We start from the raw sequence: 8,701 nt of genomic DNA on the forward strand, positions 1-8,701 counted from the left end.
GCTGACAAAGTATGAACTAAAATAATGTTGTAGAGGATCATAATAAGTTTGAACATTAGCATTAATTGCTAATGGTTAGACTAAAGATGTCAACTCATTCAAAGCACGAAAAGTCATAAATATATAATTATAGAAACAAGTTTATAATCACAATTAAAAATAAAATCAAGACTAACAATGCTAAATAAAATAAAGTTAAGAAAGTCAACAAAAAAGTCATCGGTCAATCGAAAATCAGAATCTAACTAAGAGAATTTATAACATGCAAAATAGCATCAAATGAAATTGGAAAAAAAAAATACTAAACTACCAAAAACTCATTTCATATATAATTTCCTTTTTTATTTTTGATGATTTTTAAAAATATCAAAAATAATAAAAAAAATCAATTGAAAAATTGGTCTAAATAATGGAATTTGGCGATTTTATGCCCAATTTACTCCCATGAGAAGTAAGTTTGCTCATATTGACATTTTACCTCTGGAGAAAAAATTATAACTCAAAGTGAAATTTCTTAGAAGTGCCTATGACTAAATATTACACAAATCTACAAAAAAAACACCACAAAAATTGTTAGAATCCAAGTTAATATATGCAAAATTAATTTAACAAAAACAATTAGTAGGTGTGATAAAATCAAGATACAATAACTTGTGTTCCTGAAAATGATGCTATTTTGATAGCGTTACCAATTCACTATAAAAAATTATTAGATATTTTCCTTGGATGTGTAATATAGGGAATAACCTTTGTCATTCTTCTTGAAAACACAAGTTAATAAAATATAAAGTTATGACATATGGTTAGAATGAGGATTTTTGGAACAACGAACAAAAATTGGAATATTAAAACACAAACAGAAAAGACAATTGAAAATTTTAATTGAAAAATTTATCGATTCAGGATTTCAGTCCTTGCGACAAAATGTTCATAGTTCAATAAATAATTTGAATCCAATCAACCTTAAATCAACAAGAAAATAATTAAAATGTACATTTAAATCTAGATCTATTGAATTTTATAAAAACATGAAACACAATCATGATCTCATAATTTCTATAAAATTCAAGAATGATGAATGCTTGATTTAGAGGATTTAGGTTATTTTATATCTAGATCTAAATTTAGATTTAGATCTAAAATTAATCTTCAATCTCAATTCTAAATTTAATTAAAACAAAATTCGTAATTATGAAAACGAAAATTAAAATCTAGAATGGAGAAGAAGACAAAGAGAATTTGTATGGTAAAAATAGGCTAGGAATCCAAATTTTATCCTAATTCATGTAATATTGAATCGATTGAATGAACTAACCAAACATCTCCATCGAGTTACTACAATTCATTCATTTAGAAAATTTAAAGAGAAAAATGAGAGAGACAAAGAGAGAATTCAAAGAAACTTGTAGATAAGTAACTCGAGAATCTGAAAAATGAGAAGAAAATTGTATAACAAATCTCACAACACTTATTAATAGACCAATATAGTGGGCCTAATCAAAATATTTACGAGACCTGACCCACTTATAAACTAATTAACAAGGTTAAACCACTAATGCAATAAGTACTTGCAGTAAACCCAAAATAAAGTGTAGAGGTGCAACTTTATGGCACATTTTTAGACACTAAGACATCCAAACTGCATGAAACTCCCAATAAAGAAGTTGTAGAGCTCTATCTTAGCTTTCTAGAGACATCAAGAACATCTGATTTTGAGATCAAGAACTCAAGATATGTTATTCGCTTAGCCTTGCTCAAACTCCATGATCTTCTCCTTAAGGTGAAATCTGGATGTGAAGATCCAGAAGGAATGAAGTACTTGTGGAAATAATGATGAAGGAAGCACCAATGCCAAAGGAGCAAAGGATTTCTCACAAAGTTCCTATCCTAGAAGCCTTCTAGGAACCCTAAGAACTATGCGTGAGAAAGGACTTTTGAGAAAGAATTTTGCTGCACAAAATGGTCTGAAATCTCATATATCAAAAGTGAATCAGAATGAAGGAGAAGAACTCAATTTATAGGCCAAGAATGTTAAGTCAGACGAAGCAATTCCCAGCAAGGTTTTGAATGAGACAAATATAATACATGTTGTTATTTCTAATAAGTGTGCTAGTGTTTCAGAAAAACATATGTACAGGCAAGTTGAAGAATAGAGCATGTGCCACTTCCTACACCAGATCCAAGATAAAGGGTAAAAGCTTCAAGCATCACATGGAAAGATCAAAAGAAGTCAAGCCTAGCACAAAAAGAAAAATAATCAAGCATCAGATGGAAAGATCAAATGAAGCCAAGCCTAGCACAAGAAGGAAAATGATCCCAAGTCAGACGAAAGGCCAACACAAAATCAAACAAGGCCAAATCAAGATCAAGACAAAAGTGGGTTAAACACCGGATGAAGTTCGTACAAACATTAGATAAAGCCTAATGGTCAACTAGACGAAGATAAGTCAAGGCAAAGCATACCACGAAAATCAGACAAAGCAAGTCAAATGATAGATAGAGTAAGACATAAGCGCCAAACGAAGATAAATCAAATATCAGACGAAGATGAGTCAAGGAAAATCTCAGCATAAGGATCACACGAAGAGTAAACAAAGCTGAATGATAGATAACATATGAAATGTGCGCCAAACGATAATGAATCAAATATCAAACGAAGGTGTGTCAAGCACAACCTAGAGCGCAACATAAGAACCTCAGACAAAGGTTGGTCAAGAATCAAAATAAATTCAACTACACATCAAACGAAGGACAACATAGACTGAAAAGCATTCCAGACAGAAACAAAGTCTGTCCATCTACAAGGTTGACCAGACCTAAGAAAGTCAAATCATTAAGGACAAATGCTCAAACGAAGATCTAGACTTGAGATGCACATGAACTAACAGAAGAAAATGAAGTGTCATGAAAGCAATTGAAGAGTCAAGTCTCAAAGGACAAATCAGGCATCGTCTACAATCATATGAAAGCTCTCAATATGATCGTGAGTTGAAAGGAAGAAAAGAAAAAGAAGAAATACAAGCGCAAAAGTAAAAGCATGCATGTGTCAGAAAAAGTATATTATTTTTTCAGATAAGGACAACGCCTTTACAGCTACGCGACCGGAAAAGGAAAAAAAGTTCATAGGTCTCAGCTAAAGTCAGACACTACTGCTAACAAAACGAAGAAGACTTCATGCAATGTCTATAAACAGGAAGCAACATCTAATGCAAGATCTTGAGCATTAAATGAATGATCGAACTAGTCATGAACGACTACATCCGCTTCAATGGACACTTGCAACGGGCATATTTTACAAGACTATATATATGTCATGACTTCAAGCCTTGAAAGGTTGGCGAAGATGAGCGAAGAGTGATATCAAGCCCATGAAGCAATCAGAGCTTATAGAGTCAAATCTATAATAATGTATTTATCTCTGTAAACTAAGGAGTTCTAAGTGTAACTTAGGAACATGAACCTTAGTGAGTGTAGTTATCTTTGTATCCTCTCTGTGAGAGTAAACCACACACTCAATCTTTGTAAAACTAAAGGTTGCATACCTTAGTAAGTGTAGAAACCTTTATATCCTCTCTGTGAGAATAAACCACACACTCAAACCAAACTATCATTAATCTATTATAAAGCCTGAAGAGGCTAGGGAAAGAATACTTGTAAAAGCCTGGAGAGACTTGTCAAAGAATCCTCACTACGAGCCTGAAGTGGCTGAACAAAGAATGCTAGCGCTAATGAGTGAAGTTAGTGGGTCAAGAGTGGACGATAATCCTCACTAAGAGCCTGAAGAGGCTGAACAAAGAATACTAGTACTAATAGCTAACCAGGAGTGGTTGATAATACTCAAGACCATGAGTGGTCGAGAATACTCACTAAGAGCCTGAAGAGGCTGAACAAAGAATACTAGAGCTGTAACACCCCAGTTTTCAAAAAGGTTATTGTTATTATTATTATTATATGGTATTTGATCATAATTATTTTAATAATTATATAGAAATATTATTTTGTACGTTTTAAATAATTATTATTTTGGACAATTATTTTGTACATATTAAATAAGTATTTTTATTAGTATTTTTAAATAAATATTTATATGTTTTAAGAGAAGGTTGATTTTATATGATATTTTGTTATTGAAATTTATTATTATATTTTGGGTCAGAAATATATTATTATTATAGAGGAAAAATATTTTATAATATACATGTATTTATTTTATTTAATTATTTTGAGGAGAAAGAGAAGTGGGTTAGAAGAGAAGGAAAATGGGTTGGGTTGACCCAGCCCAATAGATTAATTTTAAGAAAGGAATCAGGTAGTGTTAACCCTATCTGCCTCATTTGCATTCTGAGGGGTTAGAAAAAAAAAAAGAGGAGAAACAAAGAGCTCTAAGGAAGAGTACTCAGGAACGATCTTAGATCACACCAAGACCATCCGTCTTCTGCTCATCCAGGTAAGGGGAGAGTGAGAAACCTCGCTCTGGGTGTGGGATTGTATGCTGGGTAGTGGGATTGGCCCCCAATCCTGTGTTAGTTGCATTTTTTGTATGCTTATGTATGAGGGGTTTTTCCCAATTGTATTTATTTTGCCTATTGTTTTCTTATATGTAATTAATCGTATGAATTGAGATTTCTATGGGTTCCTATGGGAAACCCCAAGGGAATGCATTGATAATTGTAAGAGGCCAATTTTAAATGTTTTCTGTTTTACCTTCTGAGTTTTCTGTTGTGTTTCTTGATATTTACTGAGTGTAAATATGTATATAATCTTGAAAATAAACAAGTTTTGATATGAATTAGAGTGTTCTGTGGATTCCTGTGGGAACCCTATGAGAAACAGGCAAAATATAAATATTTTCTGTTTTGCTTTCTGATTGTTCTGATGTATTCCTTGTTGAATGAGATGTATAAATATGTGTTTATTTTTGAAAATAGATCAGTTTTGATATGATTTTGAGTGCTCTGTAGACACTATGTGAATATGATGAGATGATGTGAAAAATGATGATTATGTGAATATGATGAGATGATGTAAAAGTGATGACTATGTGAATATGATGAGATGATGTGAAAAGTGATAATGAGACATGATAATGTGATATGAGAATGAGAAATGATAATGAGATATGAGAATGCATAGAGTCTTGAATGACATGCATCATTTGCATAAGTGTTTTAAGGGTACGATATGGAATACATCGCCAGAGAAGGCCCCCTAGTGTAAAAGCTTTGGGGATTAGTCCTTGGGGATAGCTCGGTTTGGAAGTCCCAGTCTCGCCCATTGTGTGTATGGGATGTATCTTGCGCAGCTTAGCTATCCCGACGAGACTCTGGTAGTATATCCTTCTAGTGAGAGTGCGCAGAGGGTGTGACCCTGCATGTACTCCTAGACTACTCTTCGTGTATTGCTAGCGGCAATATGCCATGTGATGTTTTACTGGCGCCACATGCATGATAATATGTAGTCCGTGTCCATGCATATGCATTCTTAATGTTATATGATAAAGTGATGGTTTATGTCTTGGATGAGTGTGATGTTATTATTAATTTATCTATGTTATACTTATTTTGTTTGTGTTTGGCTATTCGGCGTATATTTCTACACTGTGAGCCAGAGTGAGATGTTTCTCACTCCCTTTTCTCGTGTTGTTCTGTTTTGACTGTTATACAGGTGATCATCAGCGTGAGACTGAGGATGTTGGTGATGAAGCTTAGGCTTCTATGTTGGGTTTTTCTCTGATAGGACATGTGACATCGGGACATAGATAGAATTAGTTTAAAGATGTTCTTATTAAATTATTTTAGAAAATTCAGTTTTATTTCTTTGTAATTTTACCGGTATGTTATTTAGATTAAGTTTATGAATGTGAACTCTTTACCCTTACGTGACTGGAAATTTGATTTTTAATGATGAAATTTTTTTTAATATTTTTTATAATTACTGTATATGTATGTTGGGGTAGAGGGTGTCACAAGAGCTAGTGAGTGAAGCTAGCCAACCATGAGTGGTTGAGAATACTTGGGACTAGGAGTGGTCGAGAATACTCACTAAGAGCTTAAAGAGGCTGAACAAAGAATATTAGTGCTATTAGCCAACCAGGAGTGGTTGAGAATACTCGGGACCAGGAGTGGTTGAGAATACTTACTAAGAGCTTGAAGAGGCTGATTAAAGAATACTAGAGCTAGTGAGTGAAGCTAGTCAACCAAGAGTGGTTGAGAATACTCAAGACCAGGAGTGGTTGAGAATATTCACTACAAGCCTGAAGAGGCTGAATAAATAATACTTGTACTTCATTGAATATCTAGTGGAACCCTTCAATTGAAGGAGACTGGACGTAACTCAGTTTGAGCGAACCAATATAAACATTCTTGCACTGTTTATTTACATTTTAGACGCAATTTCCCTTAATTGTATCTATCTTCAGACGAAAACTAGACTTATTTAATTTATCATCTTAAGAAACAGTTTTCGTTTAATAAATATTTTTCGTGTGCAGACGATAAACTTTCAGACAAAAAATCTCTTGTTGAGCAAATCCTGCACATTTTTTTTAAGTACTCAAAATAATATTTTTACTAGACGAAAAGGAGTCCCTTGCGAAAACGTTTTAAAATTCCTTTGTTCACACACACACATATTCAACCCCCCCTTCTATGTGTTTTCATCTAACTTTAAAGGAGGGGTACGGTGAAGTTGGCACCAACATCCAATGGAGCATTCTAGGCACCAAAAGTCTGAAATTCAAATGGAAATTTGAATTTCAAATTTTTGGCAGCCATATGCTATGCCATGTGCAACACCAATTTCATTTAGATTGCATTTAAAGTTAATTTGAAGGTGCTTAGGGGTTGATCATGTGCAACCAACCTTAGGTTAGCACATGCGCACCAAATGCATCTCAAATTAAACCTAAATGTGATATACATTTCCCAACTTTGCCTAATTAAGTTATTTCTCCTTAAATCCTACTCTAGTGGCCTAAATACAATGGTCAAACTATACCAAACACAGAGAAATAATAAAAGAAACAAAATAAGTTCAATATTGGATATCAAAATACCCAAGGTCCATTAAGCCCGAAAATAGGCCCACTAAGCCTATGACCCAAAACCCTAATCTATGTGATCCAAACTACAATAACAAAATATATGAAACCTATACTAATCTTATATATACAAATAGAGGGAAATGGAAATCTTAGGGTGTGGCCCATGTGAGGAGCAACTTGGGCCCACCAATCCCATCGGGCTCTAAACTAGCTCAAATCTTCATGTCTAGTCCATTCCTCTTGGGTCACCTCTTGACCTCCATGACATGATTCCATCACATGAAGTGCCTTTTTTCCTTACAAGTACAAAATAAGATAACTAGCAAAAGGACCAACAACGAAAAGTGAACTAATAAGAAGGTTGGGAAAGAGAATGTCACATAAAAAACTATGTTTGAAACCAAATAGTCTTGAACTTGGTGTTTGTTATACTGAGGTGAAACATTCCCATTATTCAAGCTAAGATTGAGCTAGAGGAAATTGATCCTATAACACCTTGAGTTATACAAATGCTCTAGAGTAACATTTTTTATGATAAGAGTTTCGTTTATATACCTTATTATCATAAAACACTAGCTTAATAAGATAACTAGCAAAGAGACCAACATTGAAAAGTGAACTAATAAAAAGGTTCAGAATGAGAATGTCGCATAAAAAAACCATGTTTAAAATCAAATAGTTTTGAAGTTGGAGTCTATCATATTGAGGCAAAACATTCCTCTTTTTCTAACTTAGATTGAGCTGATGTAAATTGATCCTTGCAACACCTTGAGTTATACAAGTGCACAAGAGTAACATTTTTTTTTATGATAAGAGTTTAGTTTATATACCTTATTATTATAACACATTAGCTTAAATATAATTTTTCTATGTAATTTAGTTTTTTTTTTTTTTTAACTTTTAGTCTTTGTGTTTCTTTTATCGTTTTCTCCCTAATTTTTTTAACATTTCAAAAATAATCCTTGTTCACTTTCGTTTAAAAAAAAAAATAATTGACGTGGCTAATAGAATATGTCTATTTCCTTCATTTGATTTCACTTAAGCATTGTGATATAATTATATAGTATTTTAACTATATCAACAATGACAAGCATGCACAACCCATTTGAGTATTGTACTGACCGTACCGCGAAGCCGAACTCCAAGCTCGGCATCACAGTGCAAGATGATCCCGGGCATGTGTCGTGTGACGTCAGCTTGGCATTCAGGTGAATCGCAACTCATTCCCGAGGATCTCGCCCATACGAGATCCATTATCTAATCACTGATTACCGAGGATCTCGCCCCAGACGAGATCCGCTATCATATCTTATCTCAGACCCAGAGCCCAAAGCAAACCTAATTCACTCCAAGATACGTGCATTACTTATACGAGACTATTACTCATACAAACCCTAACTTTGACATCGGAGTCTCTTTTGCAGGTACCTCCCCCATCTTGGAGCACCAATACATCAAGCAAAGGAGGTTCACCGATCTTACTGGACGGATCACCCCTACGGTCAAATTCCGGTAAGAACAAGTATCCTCACTTGAACCAATGTTTTCTTCAACCTCAGTAGCCCAAATAGCTTATAACTTCCTTTTCTATACACAAAAAAAGGTTACAAATCGAAAGGTATTAAAAAATACTAAAACTTAAAATAGCTTACAACCTCC

This window comes from Cajanus cajan, chromosome 5, assembly GCF_000230855.2.
Source record: "Cajanus cajan strain Asha chromosome 5, NIPB_CcT2T_4, whole genome shotgun sequence".
Lineage (NCBI taxonomy): Eukaryota > Viridiplantae > Streptophyta > Magnoliopsida > Fabales > Fabaceae > Cajanus > Cajanus cajan.